The sequence below is a fragment of the Schistocerca piceifrons genome, chromosome 4 (genome assembly GCF_021461385.2).
Source record: "Schistocerca piceifrons isolate TAMUIC-IGC-003096 chromosome 4, iqSchPice1.1, whole genome shotgun sequence".
Classification (NCBI taxonomy): domain Eukaryota; kingdom Metazoa; phylum Arthropoda; class Insecta; order Orthoptera; family Acrididae; genus Schistocerca; species Schistocerca piceifrons.
Genome location: NC_060141.1, coordinates 3,188,301 through 3,205,190, shown reverse-complemented (window position 1 = coordinate 3,205,190; position 16,890 = coordinate 3,188,301). Strand labels below are relative to the sequence as shown.

Below are 16,890 nucleotides of genomic sequence, written 5' to 3'. Positions count from 1 at the left end.
TCTCTGCACCCATACACTACAACAATCTCCACACCCCCTCCCCCCTCTCCAGATTGCTGCTTGCATCCCCTGTGATAGTTGCATTCTGGCCCGACATACTGGAGTTCGTTGTCATGTGTGCATGACGTGTGCTTGTGTTTATGAATGGTGTGTTTTTCTCTTTTGCTGATGAAGGCTGTGACTGAAAGCTTTATGTAAGTGTCTTTTAATTGTGCCTGTCTGCAACTTAACATGTCTTCTTTAAGATCGATTAGATTCTTCTGGTTAATCAGAACTCATAAGTGTAATTGGTTTACCTCAAAACCATGCTAATTACAAATACCAGTAACATTTAACTTTTTTATAATAATTCATATGTAAACATATACCCAATAACTAATGACCTGATAAAGTAGATCAAAAATATATACAAATGAATGAAGCAATTGTACAGCCAATGTCGAAGATATGGCAGTAACATTTGCACACCTTTAGTTTCAGATTAATTAGCATTCTTAACTAAAACATTGTTACTGAAGTAGAATCACATATTTTGGCACGCTAGACAGCGTAATTCAATAGAAGTTATTGTTGTATCTAAAAGTTCACATTCAGAAGAAACTCTCTTCACTATTCAGTTAGTTAGGAATGTAAATTTTTAATTGTCACTTAAAAAACTCCAGCAAACAACAACAGAAACTTCAGTTTTAATTACTGTAATCCTATAAAAGAGAGACTGCTGGAAGCCATTTTAGTCAGTTTGCGGAAGGTCATAATATGAGCAAGATCTGTGCTCAAAATTACTGCACAATGTAGGCAGACAAGTTAGCATAAATCACGTTGGGCAGAGTTTTATGTAAATTCCATGTTAGAGAGTTTATAGTACGCATTGTCTATGTACCAAGTTGACTGTTATATTCCAAGGAAAGTGATTTGTAAAAATGTCTTAAGGATTTACTCACCACACGTAAATTATTGTGAATCAGTATGTCTATGCTAAGTTACTGCACTCGAACAATCATATTATGGGACATCAACAGAATGTAGTATGTGACCAACCATTTATCTGCACATAAATTATGATAATTGAGACTCAAGCTGGCCATAAACAGTTATTTAATGTCAAAATGCAACTGAAGTGTTTTCAACTGTAAACCTGGTGTGGAACACATAATATAAAATAGCCTACCTATGACAGACTCGACAGGGGCACAGCTACCGGAGGCATATTAGCACATGTGAATTAGGGTAAAGTCACAGCAGGTCAGTTAGACAGTAGAAAACTCTATTCATAGAAGGCAAGAATTTTCATACAATGTAATGAAGTACTTTAATAAAGATAAAAAATATGAATGTTTAAGTGATAAGTAAATTACAATGGTTAGATTTCTATAAAAAGCTTTGGACAAAAGAGTACGAAGCAAATGGAAGAGGTGACAGAATTAGAGGATGTGCTACAAAAAGTGAAAAACGGGTAGACATCAGGATACAGCAACACACACACTGAATTGATGAAGCTTGTGTCTCCTCTTATGAAATCTATGTTACTTCTCTTCTTCAACAAATGCTAGACTATGATGGAAATTCCAAACAGCTGGAAATTAGTCACAGTAACAAATATACTTAAGAAAGGGGAGAGGAAAATACTGCGACAATTATAGTATTTCATTACACAATCTCGGACCAAGATGTTTTTCAAGATAGTAACACGAAAACTCACTGCAATTTTTGGGAATAGTTTATTAAAGGAGCAAACTGAGCTCAGAGGGGGCGGTTGCCATTCGGGCAACACATGTAATCAGAAAAATAATTGAAAAGCATGCGCAATATAATAGAGAAACACATTTGCTACCTACTGACTATGTGGAAACCTTTGGCAGTGTAAATAGGAGAACACTGTAGGAACTAGTAAACAGAAGAGAGACACCACACCACTTACTAACAGCAATCCAACAAATGCAATAAGGTTCTAAAATTGCCATTACCAGAAAAGAGAATGTTAAAGTAGCGACAAATTTAAGCTTACCACAGAGATGCAGCTCGTCTCCAATGCTTTCGATATCTACTGCACATTTACAATATGTGGAGACAATCGTCGAAAGAAGTACGAGTTTTAAACCCATTACTCTATCCGGCAGAAGTATCCAACAGTCTTTACTGATTACCAGCTTCTTACAGCTGACAGCAAGTACAGCCTTCAAAAACCCATTCACTAATTAAATATTACTGGCAAGTGCTAAACTTAAAAATAAAAGTCATAGCTTTTAAGGGTCAAGACATAGTTCCAAGCAAAACTGCAATAAATGAATAGAAAATAGAGCAAGTGAATGAATCCAATGTCTTGGAAAATACCACATCCTTCGCAAATGAAAAAGACATAGCAAAAAATTTGAAAGATTCAGTTGTATTAATGGAACCATATACAGAACACTGGATAAAAATATGAGGAAAGAAACCATAGTGAAGGTCTACAAAACAATGGCAATACCACGTAAAGTTATGGCTGGAATACTTTGACAATAATAGCTGGGTATCAACAAAAAATACTAGCCGCAACAATGGAGTTTTTATGAAAATAACAGCTGGCTATTGTTTATCTGATTTTATACGGGACAATCAGACAAGAACTTGGGAGTTAAAAAGCATAAATGAACAGATCAGGGAGCAAAGAAATAACTGGAGAGATCAAGTCATAAGAAGGAATGAAAATGGAATGTCTAAAATAGTAATGAATTCTCAACCAATAGGGAAAAGATCAATAGGTACTCCAAGAAAAAGGTAGAGATATCTGATAGCAACAGAACACAGACAACAGAGGCACCAAACTAAAGAATATGACTGGCAAATGTCTAACACTGTGAGGAGGAGGAGGAAGAAGAAGAAGGAGACTATAAGCACAAGTCTTTACAAATAAAACAGAATGAGAAATTACATGTAAGTTAAAATATTTTCAGCATCATGGTGTTTATACTTCAAACTTACTGACAAATTGAAACACTTGTTATTTGAGACTTGAAACTGGACAACTGACATTTTGCAGGAAAAGTACTATATACATAGCTGTCCTGGATAGAAATGGTAGCCAGTTTGAAACCAGTGTACACACTACCATAATGTGAAAAATTCATTATTTTATTTTTGCAAATAATTCTGTGGAATGCAAATAATGCTAATTCATTTCTCTTGCCTTTCAGATTATTTATAAGCAACACATTTCTGAAGGGTAAAATTCTGATTTGTGTGTATTATCATTTAATAAATTAATTAATTAAATTTTATTAACTCTTCAGGCTTTCCCGGCGATCTAATGACAGCTTGGGTTGTCGGGAGTTCTGCCGGATATCAGCATCGTACTTGCACGATATTTCGGTCACATAGCTCATGACCTTCATCAGGTGCGACCTGAGACTGCTCCTCAAGTGGACCTGGTCCAGTATTTATGCCTATGGCCTTCCCCCTCCACCAACGGCTGCAGGCGCTTCCTCTGTGGTCCGCGCCCATTCCCTGCGACCTGCTGGAGCGTTGCTGCTCCGTTTTCCGTCCGCTGCGGTTCTAGGTGTTCCCTCTGCGGTCTGCGCCCACCAAACCCGCTCCTGGGGTTTTCATCTACGGTCTGGGGTACCGAGCGTTCCCCCTGCGGTCCGCACCCGCTCACCACGACCTGTCGGAGCATTGCCGCTCCGTTTTTTGTCCGCTGTGGCTCTGGGTGTTCCCTCTGCGGTCTGCACCCACCAGTCCCACTTCTGGGTGTTCCATCTTCGGTCTGGTGCGCCTGGCAGTCCGTCAGGGGCTCGTTTTCCATCTCCATGTCTCTGGTCCAGAGGAGCAGTCTCAGGTCGCACCTGATGAACGTCACGAGCTACGTGACCGAAATATCGTGAAAGTACGACGCTGATATCCGGCAGAACACCCGACAACCCAAGATGTCGATAAATTTTATTAGCTTAGAGCACAACAGAAAAAAAGAGAATTTTTGTCTCTCATGCATCAACCAAAGTTTGTGATAATGTGAGTCCACTTTGACCAGTTACCTAACTGTGTGGTGCGACGCCACGGTGTGTGTGATGTTTTTTGAAATGGACCAAGTTTGTAGAGGGCATGTTTGAGTATGCCGTGGTGCTCTCTAGTGTGGGATATTTATGTTTGTCAACCAAGTAAGATGTTAGTGATATACTGAGCTCTTTTGAGTGCTGTTTGTGATAGTAGTATTCTGGCAATTTGCAAGTGAGTTACTTTCAAGTTGGCAGTTATGGGTAATAGATTCATTTTCATGTTTGGGATTATTACTGCAGTGTATTGTTTTTAGTTGGAGATTTACTTTTACGCTTCTTTTTCTTCTATTTTTTATTTATGGATATTATGATTGAGGAAAGTTGCCGCATCTCAGGCCGCCGACCAGTATAACGTCGTGTTGTTGGCAAGACACAAATGTAGGGTCTTCTATGTGGAGAGGTTCCTCATTTAAGAAGTTTAGGCTGGCCATTTGAGAGATTGAGTTTATGACATTGTTTTTGCTATCGCTAGATTCGTGTGTCAACTGACTTTGGTTGGTAAGTGTCTTTTTTATTGTTAAGGTGCATAATTGTGCATTTCTTGTACACAGAAATAGATGTTAATGCAACTTCCTGGCAGATTAAAACTGTGTGCCCGACCGAGACTCGAACTCGCGACCTTTGCCTTTCGTGGGCAAGTGCTCTACCACCTGAGCTACCGAAGCACGACTCGCGCCCGGTACTCACAGCTTTACTTCTGCCAGTATCTCCTCTCCTACCTTCCAAAGTGGCAGAAGTAAAGCTGTGAGTACCGGGCGTGAGTCGTGCTTCGGTAGCTCAGATGGTAGAGCACTTGCCCGCGAAAGGCAAAGGTCGCGAGTTCGAGTCTCGGTCGGGCACACAGTTTTAATCTGCCAGGAAGTTTCATATCAGCGCACACTCCGCTGCAGAGTGAAAATCTCATTCTAGATGTTAATGCAGTTTTTATGAATTTTTAGGCTGTGTTGTTAGCTGTTGGTAATGATGTTCAACTGTGATTGGCAGGTATCAACAAGTTTGTTTTACATACTTTGGTAAGGTTGGAGTTTCGATATTAGTTATATGAGTAAGTTCTGGAGATTTGTCGAGTTGTGTGCGATTCTGTGGTATGGTAGACTTTGAGTGATAGGTATCATAGACTTCATTTGAGAATGGAAAATTGCTCAAGTCACACTAATACCCAAAAAGGGAAGTAGGAGTAATCCGTCGAATTACAGGCTCATATCATGAACGTCGATTTGCTGTACGGTTTTGGAACATATACTGTATTCGAACATTATGAAGTACCTTGAAGAGAGACAGTCAGCAGGGATTCTGAAAATGTAGTTCTTGTGAAACACAGCTAGTTCTTTATACTCATGAAGTATTGAGTGCATCCAACAGGGGATGTCAAATTCATTCCATATTTTTGGATTTCCAGAAGGCTTTTGACACCGTTCCTCACAAGCATCTTCTAACAAAGCTGTGTGCCTATGGAATATCGCCTCAGTTGTGTGACTGGATTTGTGATTACAGTTTGTAGTAATAGATGAAAAAACATAAGTGATATCTGACGTTCCCCAAGGAAGAGTTATAGGCCCTCTATTGTTCGTGATCTATATTAAAGATGTAGGAGACAGTCTCAGTAGCTTTCTTAGATTGTTTGCAGATGATGCTGTCATTTACTGTCTTGTAAAGTCATCAGATGATCAAAAACGAATTGCAAAACTTATTTAGATAAAATATCTGTATGGTGCGAAAAGTGGCAATTGACCCTCAATAAAGAAAATGGTGAAATTATTCACATGAGTACTAAAAGAAATCCACTAAATTTCAATTAAGCAATAAGTCACACCAATATGAAGGCTGTAAATTCAACTAAATATTTAGGGATTACAATTACAAATAACCTAATTTGAATGATCACATAGATAATGTTGTGGGTACAGCAAATCAAAGACTGTGATTCATTGGAAGAACACTTAGAAGGTGCAACACGTCTGCTAAAGAGACTGCTTACACCACGCTTGTCTGCCTTATTCTGTAGTATTGGTGTGTGGTGTGGGATCAGCATCTAGTAGGACTGACGGTTGACATTGAAAAAGTAAAAAGAAGGGCAGCTGGTTTTGTATTATCGCGAAATAGGGGAGATAGTGCCATAGACATGATACGTGAATTGGAGTGGTAATCATTAAAACAAGGGCGTTTTTTGTTATGACGGGAACTTCTCATGAAATTTCGATCACCAGTTTTCTCCTCCGACTGCGAAAACATTCTGCTGGGACTCACCTACATAGGGAGAAATGATCATCACGATAAAATAAGAGAAATCAGGGAACACACAGAAAAATTTAGGTGCTCATTTCTCCTGTGCGCAATTCAAGAGTGGAACAGTAGAGAGACAGCTTGAAGGTGGTTCATTGAACCCTCTGCCAGGCACATTATTGTGAATAGCAGAGTAATCACATAGATGTAGATGAGCTACATAGGTCAAGCGAAATTTCTGGTACTGTGTGATGGAGCTAAATACGGGTTCATGTACTTCATTGCACTAAAAAAGTCAAATGAAATTTCCAATTTTATTGTGGATCTATGGACCCGGTTTATGAGTAGTCTGTTTGGCTAGCCTGTCAGCAAGTTCATTTCCCAGGATTCCAATATGTCTCACAGCCCATACGAAGACCACTGACCGTCCACATTGTTTATGTCCTCAAACAGACTCTTGGATGGCCATTACCAAAGGATGGGCAAGGGCAGCACTGCAGCACTGGTCGAGAGGTTTTAAGGCACTCGAGGAGTCGCGACAAACGAGGAAGAGCTCCCCTGTGCAGGAACAGATATGCTCAAGATCGCAAGAGACGGCTACTAGCTCTGCAGTGAAAACACTACAGCTATTAGGCAAGGAGTGCAAGTGAGTATGTCCTGCATGAGCATAAGCAAACCCGACGTAGCCATTAACCATCAAGCCATCCATGTAAACTACCTCTGAACCCTGGGATGAGACAAGAGTAGAGAGAAATAGGCTATGGAGGGCCGCAGAGTAAACCGAGTCTTTTGCAACCTGTGAGAGGTCTAGATGAAGATGTGGTAGAGGTAAACGCCATGGTGGTGTATGTGAGTGGACCCAGAGGACAGGAAAAAGACTAGAGCTCATTGAGAAGGGACTGGACAAGGACTAGAATTGTAATCCCCAATCTGGGCTGCCATTGCAGGAGATGGATTGCCGTGTTAGGGAAAAGGAGATGGTAATTTTGACAGTCAGGCACGCTGCGAATGTGTCCAGCAGTTATCGCCTGATCTGCAATGGAAGAACGCCAGCTTCCACGAGTAGGCTACTCACAGGGCTCATTTGGAACACTCCCTTTGCAAGTCAAACTCCACAGTGGTGTATAGGGGCCAGCACCTGCCATGCTGAGGCCAATGCTGAAGCATACGCCATGCTCCCGTAGTCTAAACTGGACTGTACAAGGGCTTTGTATAGCTGCAACAGTGTAGTGCGATTTGCACTCCAGTCGGTGTTACTCAGGCATCGAAGAATGTTAAGGTGCTGTCAGCACATTTGCTTAACCTGACGAAGATGGGGAAGCCGTGTTAAGCGGACATCAAAAACCAATCCTAAAAAGCAATAAGAGTCTACCACATTAACAAGATGATGATCAAGATAAAGTTGAGAACTGTACAATGGCGACAGAAGTGTATGATGCAAGTCTTGGAGGCTGAAAACTGTAAGCTGTGGGTCAGGGCCCACGATCGCACTTTCCGCAGAGCTCCCTGTGTCGACGTTCAGCCCCACCAATAGATGAGCAAAATGAAATACAAAAGTTGTCAGCATATAAGAAGAGCGATAATGAGGACCCCACAGCTGCTGTGAGACCACTAAAGAGAGTGGGACGCTCAGTACAGAGCCCTGCAGGACCCTATTCTCTTGAATACAGGAGGAAGTGTGTAAAGCACCAACTCGAACTCTGAAGGTGAGGAGCGACAAAAGGTTGTGTATAAAATTCAGGAGCGGGCCCCAGTTGGATAAATAAACAGTTCCTGGTTCCTCGAGTTGCCCCTGGCGGAAGACAGTGCCTTGGTGGTTGCTGGAAATCGCTGCAGCCATTAGGGATTGTAGGCGGGAACATATATCATAATTGACAAAAGGATTTCAAAAACAGTTACAGACTTCCAGTCCCCAAAAGTAAGTATGCACATCCCAGTCAATAACAGCAGTGGAGACAATCGCCAAAAGTTTGAGCCTTCAATGAAGAATTTGAGCTGATAACATCTGCTATCCCTGACAGACCTGCTAATATACTATTAGGGGACATCAATGCATTGGTGGGTCAGGAAAGAAAAAAACAGTGAGAGGACATGTAAGTCACGGAAGGTCCACTAACTACTGCACAACTTAACATTATTTATAAAACTTCCTGGCAGATTAAAACTGTGTGCCAGACGGAGACTCGAACTCGGGACCTTTGCCTTTCACAGACGGCAAGTGCTCTACCAACTGAGCTAACCAAGCACGACTCACGCCGGCCAGGAAGTTTCATATCAGCGCACACTCTGCTGCAGAGTGAAAAATCTCATGCTGGATTATTTATAAATATTATATTTTGACATTGTGTTTTTTTTACATCTGTATTTTTTTACATACAAAACATTCTGTTAGCAAAGTTCTCTGCTGGATAATGTTCTTTGACCAAACTAGTCACATGATAAAGAATAAATTAAACATCAATCTATAGTTTTAAATTACACCATTTCTACAATTTATCAAACAAATAAAAATCAATCAACAAAAAATATTTTGAGGTCATGAATGTTAAGAGAGAAACCAATGTAGAAACCCAGGGAAATACGGAAGCGTCCGATCCCGCCCGTCTGCTTTGACCCATGACGTCAGAAATATGGCGGAAACAAAAACAAACACACACACGTTCCACAAGAAGCCTAATGACACTAACGGGACAAGTGCGGGAAATGGGGTGTTTTGGGCGGGGGGGGGGGGGGGGGGGGGGGCAAATTAAATATAAATAAACCCCTAAACCCCTGCAACCCATAGAAGATAAAGATGCTTCAGTAGCTGATTAGTGTTTTTTTGTCTTTTTTTAAAAAAAATCTCACAGGATAGAACGAACAGATCAGAAAGATAAATATAATAAACTAAAACAGAAATTGGAGGAAACAGATAATTAAAATAAGTAATAAGCGTTTTTAAATTTAAAAAAATCTCACGAGATAGAACAAACAGATCAGAAAAGTAAATAAAATAAGATAAAACAGAACTGGAGACAGCCACACTCAAACCAAACTCCGCGCCGTCATGACGTCACACACGACAACACCCTTACGTCACGGGTCAAAGCAGACGCTTGGGATCGGACGCTTCTGTCGACCCAAACCCAGCACTATTTAACAACTTTCAATGTAAATTCCACCCCTAACACTACAAAGTAATGTCAGAAGAATAGTTTTTTTTAATTTTATGTGGAGAGATTGAAATAGAAGTGCGACAAATACTTTGTTGATTCACTAATACTGAAATCACCACCTGGATTCACATGAGCATACGCAAAAACAGCTACACTTAGAAAGCATAGTACAAAGATGTGGGGGGGGGAATGTACTCTGCAAACATGTAGCCTGCCTCCAGGAAAGGGGATAAACAACTCCAAAGAGCATAGGAGTCAAGAATGAATAGCATGAAAAACAAATGACTCAATAGAACAGAATTTACAAAGGAACAAAATGAGACTAAAATTTAAGCACAACCTTTCAAAACATGAACCAATTACATTTTGCTTGAAAGGGGACTGAAAACTTGCAACAAGCAGTAGAGAAATCTCCCCACTGTTGGCTAAATACTTAGTACAACTGTTGATCTACTGTGAATCACAAATTACGCTTTCTATGGAATACACACAATGTACATTGCATTCAAGAACAGTAGATATAGGTCTGATTCAACAAACTGATTATGAAGTTCAATGACAAATGAACTTCTAGAGAGGGTTCACAATGAAGATTGGTCTCTTGTCTATGAAAAACGAAGTCTGAATACAAAATTCAAAATATTTCTACAAAAACTGATAAAGCACTTTGATACAGCCTTTCTTCTAAAAACAGTAAATACAGAAAGAATAAAAGAGACAATGGCTGGATTACTAAGGGAATTAGAATTTCTTGCCAGAAAAAGAACTGCACCAAATCTGCAAGGAAAATAATGTCACAGCAGATATGCACGCTTACTACAAAACACAAAAATTTTGCAAAAGGTTATAAAACAGACAAAAAGAATGCAGAATGACTGACAGGCATATAAAAATTCTACAAGTAAAGTAAAAGCAATGTGGGACATCATAAATACGGAAACAGCCAAGAAATTGTCTTGTTACACAAAGAAATAAAGTAATTACTGAATCGAGCAAAATAGCACATCTATTCAACAGCTACTTCACTGGAATAGCTGAAAATTTACTGAGAACTAATTTTGTTGGAAATCAGAAGCCAGCAGAAAATCAGATCAACAGCTGTAAATTATCAGTGTTTGTGGATCTGTAAGCAAGGAGCAAGCAGTCCGGGCTGCTACATAACTAAAATCAACATAATCAGCAGCAGTTGACAGCATGCCCAGCCAAATCTTACAACTGTCTGTCCAATACATTATTGAGTCCCCTCACTCATGCATGTAACTGCTCATTTGAAACGGGCATCTTCCCTCATCAACTAAAAACATCCAAAGTTATTAAAATATTCAAAGCTGGTGACAAAGATAAAGTGATAAACCATTGCCCCTTGCATTAACATCCTGTTTTCAAAAATTCTGGAAAGAAAGTACAATAAGTTAATAACTTTTATAATAAAAAATGTAGTATTAGCCTGTTCCCAACATGGTTTCAAAGTAAGAAATCAACTGAGACGGTGAATGCATAACCACTGTTATAAAACCCATTGATTAAAAACAGCAAATAGCAGGTATAGTTTTAGACAATTACTGCTTTCAACATGGTAAAAGACAGAACACTTCTAAATAGATTTGAATACTTTTGCATTAGGGGATTAGCAAAGGAATGGAATCGTCTATTTACAACTGTCATAGCAAAAAACTGCATTGCTGTTTGAGTATGTTATATCGCAAAATTAGAGAAGGGAATTCAGTCTTACCCAATAAAAAACTCTATGGCAAATCTCTCTCCCCACCCCAATCAATTCCGGTGAAAGAAGGAGCTGTTTCATTATAACCTTTCGGCATGAATAACAGGCCAGTAATTATGACATGAAACCGATACAGCGTTCCCCGCTTATCACAGTCCACGCAAAGAAAAATACGAATCTCTATTTCAACTCAACATATATTAATAACGAAATACAATCATTTTTTAAGCTCGTGATAATTATATTATGAAACTCTCCTCTAGGTCCTAATACACTGGCGTAAGTAGCTACAAGTAACTAATGAAAATTACAGTATTATCATCCATCTCTCACTTGCAATCTGCAGATATAACACGTAAAATAAAACTCGTGTCACAAAATTGTTTTAACCCTTTGTTTTCAGTAGTGCCTTCCCGATCTCATTGATGAGCCTGAAATTTCAAAACAAAACAATGCAATACCAAAAAGGTTCAAATCAGAAACCTTCATTTATTCCTTTTCCTCTTGTCCATAACTTCCATTCCCTGACAATTACATGTTTTGCAACACTACACAGACTCCGCTGTCACTTGCTATTCGCCAGCTGTCAACCCAAAGATATTGCTTGCAGATCGATGGCCTCGTTCATCGTCCTTTTAAATTCCGTGTCGCATACAAAACATTTAAAATATAACAACAATGAAAGCGGATTTTTATACTTCGTTAAAGATCAGTTTACATGTTATCTCCCACGGCATCAAACATGCCACAGTGCATTTCAAATTGTGGCCATCTACATCTGCATCTATACTCTGCACAAAAGGGGGTGACGGTGAACTATGCTGTCACAAAACTCTTTGGTCATTTGTCAAATGACTGATAGCCAACCAATATTTAAAAACAAATTTAAAAAAATTCTGAATGACAATTCCTTCTACTCAACAGATGAATTTTAAGACATAAAGTAGTAACTATAAAAAAAAAGCCCTAATCAAAACTTAGGTTAAACTGACATGTTCCACATCATTACAGAATGTCGCAATCATGATTTATGGAAAATGTAGTAATGTAATGTAAACCACCATGAGGTGTACTGCAGAGCATACGTCCAATTGTACCTGTTATTAAGTTTTCTTCCTGTTCCATTCGCGTGTGGAGCGCGGGTAGAATGATCGTTTGAGTGCTTTGTGTGTGCAGTAATTATTCTAATCTTATCCTCACGGACCCCTGTGTGAACGATACGTAGAGTAATCATATAAAACCAGTTCTCGAAACTTTGTTAACAGACTTTCTAGGGACAGTTTTCAAGGATCTGCCATCTCAATTCCTTCAATATCTCTGTGACACTCTCTCGTGGATTAAACAAACCTGTGACAATTCATGCTGCCCTTCTCTGTATACGCTCAATATCCCCTGTTAGTCCTGTCGTGTAGGGCTCCCAACACTTGAGGAATCTACATCTACGTGATTACTCGGATATTCACAATAAAGTGCCTGGCAGAGGGTTCAATGAACCATCTTCAAGCTGTCTCTCGAACGGCGCGCGGGAAAAACTAGCACTTAAATTTTTCTGTGCGAGCCCTGATTTCTGTTATTTTATAGTGGTGATCATTTCTCCTGTTGTAGGAGGGTGTCAACAGTACATTTTTGCAATCGGAGGAGAAAACTGGTGATTGAAATTTCATGAGAAGATCCCGTCGCAACGAAAAACGCCTTTGCGATTGCAGTCTTTCTCAGCGTATTCCAATGATGAATTTTTCTCGGGTTATCAGCCGATTGGTGGCGTCATCTTGTCGCAACGTTTAGATGAGTTTCGTACCTATCATCTTCACCAGATGAATTTATGAAAAACGCCTTTGTTTTAATGATTGGCACTCCAATTCACGTATTATGACTGTGGCACTAGCTCCCCTATTTCTCTATAATACAAAACGAGCTGCCCTTCTTAAAACTTTTTCGATGTCATCCGTCAGTCCCACCTGATGCGGATCCCACACTGCACGGAAACACTCCAGAATAGGGCGGGCAAGCGTGGTGTTAGCAGTCTCTTTAGTAGACCTGCTGCACCTTCTAAGTATTCATCCAATGAATCTCAGTCTTTGGTTTGCTCTACCCATAGCATTATATATGTGATCGTCCCAATTTAGGTTATTTGTAATTATAATCCCTAAGTGTATAGTTCAGGTTTGTGTGACTTACCGCGTAATCGACATTTTAGTGAATTTCTTTTAGTACTCATATGAATAACTTCACACTTTTCATTATTGGATGTCAATTGCCACTTTTCGCACAATACAGATATCTTATCTAAATAATTTTGCAATTCATTTTGGTCATCTGATTACTTTACAAGACGGTAAATGACAGCATCATCTGCAAACAATCTAAGGCAGCTACTGAGATTGTCTCCTACGTCGCTAATAAAGATAACGAACAATAGAGGGTCAATAACACTTCATTGGGGAACGCCGGATATTACTTGTTTTACTCGATGACTTTCCGTCTATTACTACGAACTGGGACCTTTCTGACAGGAAATCACGAATCCAGTCGCACAACTGAGGCGATATTCCATATGCACGCAGTTTGGTTAGAAGACGCTTGTTAGGAATGGTGTCGAAAGCCTTCTGGAAATCTAAAAATATGGGATCAATTTGACATCCCCTGTCGATAGCACTCATTACTTCGTGAGTATAAAGAGCTGTGTCCCCCCAGTACCATATTTTCTGAATCCGTGCTGACCATGTGTCAGTAAATCGTTTTTTTTTATTCTTCTACAAATCGACGTTAGTGATATGGGCTTGTAATTCAGCGGATTACTCCTGTTTCCTTTTTTGGGTATTGGTGGGAACTGAGCAATTTTCCAGTCTTTAGGTGTGTATCTTTCTGTGAGTGAGCGGTTGTATATAATTGCTAAGCATGGAGCTATTGTATCAGCATATTCTGAAAGGAACCTGACTGGTATACAATCTGGACCAGAGGCCTTACCTTTATTAAGTAATTTAAGCTGCTTTGCTACACCGAGGATATCTGCTGCTATGTTTCTCATCTTGGAAGTTGTTCTTGACTGGAATTCAGGAATATTTACTTCATCTTCTTTGGTGAAGGAGTTTCGGAAAACCATGTTTAATAGCTCTGCCTTTGTGGCACTGTCATCAGTGATGTTACCGTTGTTATCACTCGGTGAAGATATTGGTTGCGTCTTTCCACTGCTTTGCTTTATGTATGCCCAGAATCTCTTTGGGTTTTCCGCCAGATCCTGAGACAGAATTTCGTTGTGGAAATTATTATAAGCATCTCGCATTGAAGTCTGCACTATCTTTTGAACTTCTGCAAACTTTGCCAATCTTGGGGATTTTGCGTTCTTTTATATTTGGCATGCTTTTTTCGTTGCCTCTGCAACAGTGATCTGACCCATTTTGTGTACCATGGGGGGATCAATACCATCACTTTATGTGGTATATATCTCTTAATTGCCATTGGTACTGTTTCTCTGAAATCATTCCACATCTTTTCTATGCTTACATGATCAGAACGGAAGGAGTGGAGGCTGTCTCTTAAAAAGGCGCTAAGAGCATTTTTATCAACTTTTTTAAATTAACGTTTTTTGAGTTTATTTTTGATGGTTGAGGGTGTTACGGTATTCAGCCTAGCAGCAACTGCCTTTGGTCGCTAATACACCCTATTTGTCCAGGATTATTTGTTGGTAAGAGGTCAAGTATGCTTTCGCAGTAGTTTAGACTTCGAGTGGGCTCATGTACTAATTGTTCAAAATAATAATAATAATAATAACGTGTGACGAGGGTCTCCCTTCGGGTAGACCGCTCGCCTGGTGCAAGTCTTTCGATTTGACGCCACTTCGGCGACTTGCGCGTCGATGGGGATGAAATGATGATGATTAAGGCAACACAACACCCAGTCCCTGAGTGAAAAAAATCTCTGGCCCAGCCGGGAATCGAACCTGGGCCCTTAGGACTGACAGTCCATCGCGCTGACCACTTTTTTTTTTTAATCTCATTTTGTTCGCTTTTGTTCGTTGCATCTGCTCGGGGCGGACGGCGTAAGACATCCGTTTAAGTTCGTTGTTAATCGATTAACTCAGTTTTTTTATTACAGAGGGCAGCTAACCCTCTGACCGAACATGCTGAGCCACCGTGCCGGCAGGATTGACAGTCCATCGCGCTGACCACTCAGCTACTGGGGGCGCACATTGTTCAAAATAATTTTCTGAGGAAGCATTCGGTAAAATTTCGGATTACGTTTTATGTCTGCCACCGGCTTTAAACATATAATTTTTCCAGCATATCGAGGGTAGATTGAAGTCATCACCAACTATAATTGTATTGAGACTCAAGTTTTCTTTGAACTGTCCAGCAACTATATTTTCTGAGTCGGGGGTTCGGTAAAACGACCCAATTAATAGTTTAGTCCAATTGTCGAGGATAACCTCTACCCACACTATTTTGGAGGAACTATCTACTTCAATTTCGCTACAAGGTAAACTACTTCTGACAGCAATAATTACTCCTCCACCAAATGTATTTAATCTATTCTTTGTGAACAATGTTAGGTCGCTTGAAAAAATTCAGCTGAACTTATTTCCGGCTTTAACCAGCTTTCCATACCTATAACTATTTGAGCTTCAGTGCTTTCTGTTAGGGCTTCGAGCTCTGGGTCTCTCCCAACACAGCTACGACAATTTACAACTATAATCCCGATCGTTTCTACAACTACCTTATGCAATTTACCTGCCCCCTTTTGGACGGATGCCCTTCTGTGGTTTCCTGAGACCCTCTAACCTAAAAAACCGTCCAGTGTCTCTTCCACACAGCCCACACTATACAGCACTATTCTAAGATGCGTCAGACAAGTGATTTGTAAGCAATCATTCCATTTCATATCCTTACAAAGTGGTACACCCAGGTATTTGTATGAGTTGACCTATTCCAACAGTGGCTCATTGATATTATAGTCAAAAGATACTACATTTTTTGCGTTTTGTGAAGTGCACAGTTTTACATTTCTCGAGCTGCTAATCTCTGCACTGTACCGAAATTTTATCAAGATCTGACTGAACATTTAGGCAACTTCTCTCAGATAGCACTTCGTTACAGATAAATGCATCATCTGTAAAAGCCTGATTTCGGTATTAATATTTTCATCAAGGTCATTAATATACAACATGAAAAGCAAGGGTCCTAACATACTTTCCATGTTCACACCCAAAGTACTTCTACATCTGACAATGGCTCTCGATCCAAGATAACATACTGTGTCCTCCCTACCGAAAAGTTCTCAGTCCAGTAGCAAATTTCACTTAATACCCTGTATGATCGTACTTTTGACAATACGTGTAGGTCTGGTACTGAGTCAAATGCTTTTTGAATGTCAAGAAACACTGCATCTACCTAGCTGCCTTGATCCAAAGCTTTCTGTGTGTCATGTGAGAAAAGTGAGAGCTGGGTTTCACATAATTAATATTTTCAGAAACCATGCTGGCTGGCATTGAGGAGATCATTCTGTTCAAGATGTCTCATTATGTTTGAGCTCAGAATATGTTCTAAGATTGCACAACAAATCGCTGTCAAGGATATTGGACTGTAGTTTTGTGGATCACTTCTGTCTCTTCCAAACAATTTCACAGGCAGCTTCAATTTCTATCTCAGTGGATTTGAGATTTTGGCTGCAGTGGCAAATACACTACCTCCATTTTCCATTTGCCTATCCTTTTTATATACACTTATATCAAGTTTTAACCAGCTTTCTGTACCTAGTATTA

General features: G+C 39.8%; 1 protein-coding gene across 5 annotated transcripts in view; it reads right to left on the bottom strand.

Annotated features, from left to right (window-relative positions):
- LOC124795474 overlaps positions 1 to 11,768 on the bottom strand; it is a 66,222-nt gene extending 54,454 nt beyond the window's left edge. For 2 of the 5 annotated variants that reach the window (XM_047259505.1, XM_047259506.1), the window contains exon 1: positions 11,616 to 11,764. The gene's annotated coding sequence lies outside the window, so the exon portion shown is untranslated. Of the gene's footprint in view, positions 1 to 11,615 lie in introns of all 5 variants that reach the window. The other 3 variants (XM_047259510.1, XM_047259508.1, XM_047259509.1) reach the window with 3 other exon arrangements.
- Positions 11,769 to 16,890: the final 5,122 nt, after the last annotated feature.